The sequence below is a fragment of the Solenopsis invicta genome, chromosome 7, assembly GCF_016802725.1.
Source record: "Solenopsis invicta isolate M01_SB chromosome 7, UNIL_Sinv_3.0, whole genome shotgun sequence".
Taxonomy (NCBI): domain Eukaryota; kingdom Metazoa; phylum Arthropoda; class Insecta; order Hymenoptera; family Formicidae; genus Solenopsis; species Solenopsis invicta.
The window spans coordinates 2,215,734-2,219,193 of record NC_052670.1 but is presented as its reverse complement, the minus strand read 5'-3'; the positions used below and the strand labels follow the sequence as shown (position 1 = coordinate 2,219,193).

At 33.4% G+C, this 3,460-nt stretch overlaps 2 non-coding genes across 2 annotated transcripts; both read right to left on the bottom strand.

Moving 5' to 3' along the window:
• Nucleotides 1–1,079: 1,079 nt before the first annotated feature.
• On the bottom strand, nt 1,080–1,153 carry Trnai-aau. The gene has a single exon. It is a non-coding gene; the product is annotated as a tRNA-Ile (tRNA).
• Nucleotides 1,154–1,440: 287 nt separating this feature from the next.
• Trnai-aau lies at nt 1,441–1,514 on the bottom strand. The gene has a single exon. It is a non-coding gene; the product is annotated as a tRNA-Ile (tRNA).
• Nucleotides 1,515–3,460: the final 1,946 nt, after the last annotated feature.

Sequence of the window (3,460 nt, the reverse complement as noted above, 5' to 3'; positions counted from 1 at the left end):
TCCGTCGCGGGCGGCAAGGTGTCCTGCGCGACGCGCGACGCGCGACCTGCGCATGCGCGCGACAGGTGGCTGCCCGGGTATCGTACCCTTCCGCCCCCACCGACTCCGCCATCTTCGCATTCGCAGGTGGTGAGTACGAATCCACTTTACCGATCGTTCTCTCCAAGCGGAGTAACGACAACGTTAAAATAACGTTAATAAAATGGACCCTGACTGATCGAAAAGTGACCTTTGATAATCATTTCGGAGCCATTATGACGCCGTTTTTATATCAGGATGAAGAACTTTTTGTTCCGCTTGTTTGGCTTCGTACATACCAGTGCCTCCTCAACTCGTAATCTTTGACACTCACGCACTCTCGAGGCAGTGCGACGCGTTTATTATTATTGCTACGCAAAATGTAGCAATTAATTTTAGTCCTCTGAATCATAACATGAAAAGAAACAACGTAAAATTTGAAATAATGGTGTAAACTTATTGTGTTCAAACAACAATGACGATTGCATACAATTTCAAAATGCAAGAAATTTATTTTATCGATCAGCGTTCTTGCCTCCAGCTAAAGCTAATGTATCAAATGTCGGTAATATATCGGTTTCATTTTCTTGTTTCATTTTCTAACTAATCAAGAATAGATAAATGCATAGGGAACGAATTTAATTTATTAGAGTTTGGAATTTTTTTAACGTATCTGTATAATTTAGAATATTTAATTAAATGTGTAATATTTAATTTATGATATTTTTTAACATACCTGTATATTTTACAATATTTAATTATATGTTCCCTGCAATTATAAAAGTAACAGAGCAAATTTGAAAATTAGGGAGTATATAATTAAATCTTTTCTATCAATAAAAATAAATATAAATTTTTGAAACAAATTGAACAGCTGTATAACTTTCCTCTCAGCCTTTGTTTACGATTTCCGTTAATATCAAATTCTTATAAAATTCACCGCTATGAAATTCACGATTGCAAAAATTAAAATAAATTAAAATAATTTTAATTATTATGCTGTACTTTACTCATGAAAATAAAGTTACTACTCTATAAATTTGATTAGAAAAAAAAAGAGATGGCCCATGGGGGGATCGAACCCGCGACCTTCGCGTTATTAGCACGACGCTCTAACCAACTGAGCTAATGGGCCTATTCGGTAGTGTAACCTTACGACAGTGTTTTCCATTCAACTTCGCAAAACACTTGTGAAATAAAAACTCATCTTTCATGAATCTTTGTTAAAGAAAAAATATCATAGATTATTAAGTAATCAAAACTGCGATGTTCGTTTCACAATGCAACTCTGTGACGAGTTGAATTAATGATCTTCTGTATTTACATGTCTTTAAGCGACAATGCTTTCACTGCAACTTGCAATTCATTTGAAAAAAATGATGAAACTCGTCTTGCATAAAGATTTTGTTAAAAAAAATTACTTGGCCCATGAGGGGATCGAACCCGCGACCTTCGCGTTATTAGCACGACGCTCTAACCAACTGAGCTAATGGGCCATGCTTGCCAGGTTTCTTGTTTATTTATATAACAATACTTTAATTTATTTATAAAATCCAAACTACACGCAGAGAAAAAATTAGCCAACAAGCTAAAATTTAGTTGTAGCAACTAAGATGTGTCTTTAAAATAGGGACAGCTAATATCGTTGCTGCCGAAGCTAAATTTATTAGTTATTAAAACTAGCAGTTACAGCAAGAAATATTCGCTGCTAGAATCAAATAATGTTTAGCAAATGCGTACATAGTTTCACGCTCCTAAGTCCCGGTCTACAACAGGTGTAGTAAGCCTTGAGCCGTAAGAAATTGACCAATCATAGTTGAATATGAGGAGAATAATCGACCATGGTCAATTTTTACGATTTAAGACTTGCAACATTAATTGTAGTCCGGGATTAAGATATTGAGGAATAGCTGCCACTTTTTTAGCTACACGTGTTAAAACACACATTTTATTTTAGCTAATAAAACTGTATTTTGCAGCAAATATATTTTATCTTTAATAGTCAATTTTTAGCACCGATAGAAAATATCGAACTAGCTACTGATAATTAGTTACCACTTCTAAGTCATTTTTTCCGTGTAGTATATCTTGTGAAAAAATTTTAATTTAATGAAATAGTGTATATTACAAATGCATATACATTTTATAGAAAAAATTTGATTTATTAGAGATTATAAGAATAAATTATAAAACGTTAAAAATTAGAGCGAGAGATCGATATGTAAATAAGACAAGATAGAAAAGAAATGTCATCCTTCAGTCTAAGATCTTTTTTTTGGTGTTTAATAATATTTCTATATCAATTATTAAATACATTTTTCTATTCTATAAATAAATTATATTGTTAATATCATGTAATTTAATGTAATAACGCAATAACGTTTATTAGAATTATTTCATAAATATAATTAATTTTCTTTATAAAATATATTTTAAAATTAACAATTATGACAAATATTACCCATTTACTATTTTAAATTGAAATAATATGATTTAATCTTTAATATAAAGCATGCATACACACACACACACACACACACACACACACACATAATGTACAACATAGTGTGTCAGATACCAAATCAGCAGACGTTTTTAAATGCTTTTAAATATTTATTATTTATTATACGTTTTAAATATTCAAAAAAATACATTTACAAAAATAGTCTGCTGATTGGGTACATATCACTTTTTCTTAAATCAAATTAATTTAGGAATAAAAATACTAAAACTCTCTTCGAGACACAGACAGAGAGAGAGAGAGAGAGAGAGAGAGAGAGAGAGAGAGAGAGAGAGAGTACAAATAACTGTGTTCTTGAACAGTTTTATGTCTGACGTCCAATTCGTTTAATATCCAAACTTATCGTTAAGACCCAGTTGTTCCACCTTTTGATAAATATCAAGTAAATTTAACTATTAGGTAAACCCTTGCGATCCGCAAAGGTTTACCTAACAATTAAATTTACTTGATACTTACCAAAAGATGGAACAGCCAGGCCTAAGAGAATCCAAGTTGTTTATAAAACGAATCTCCAGAAATAACTGATTAACAATCTCTTCTTTATTTTTTCTGCGGAATACGTCAGTGATCCTTCACCTTCCCGACACGATCAATCCGGTGTCGTCCTCATCCGAGAACTTGCCATCGCCGCTTGCGAGAGTTCGTGAACCCTATATCGATTCCACTATTCATAGAAACGACAGGCAACGGTCAATGGACTGCCGTTCGTTTCGATTGATGTGTATTACGTAGACCGTGAGTTAACAACTGGTCTATAACTGACTTCCTCTTTTTACAACTTTCATGTAAAGTGTAAATTGATCGAGCGCGTCAACGAACATATATATGTATACGTTGCAAGGGCATCCGCACTGACAAATCGGTGTCCCTCAATTCAGCGCGGAGTATGTCATAGCCACAATGCGATCTTTTCAATCCGAA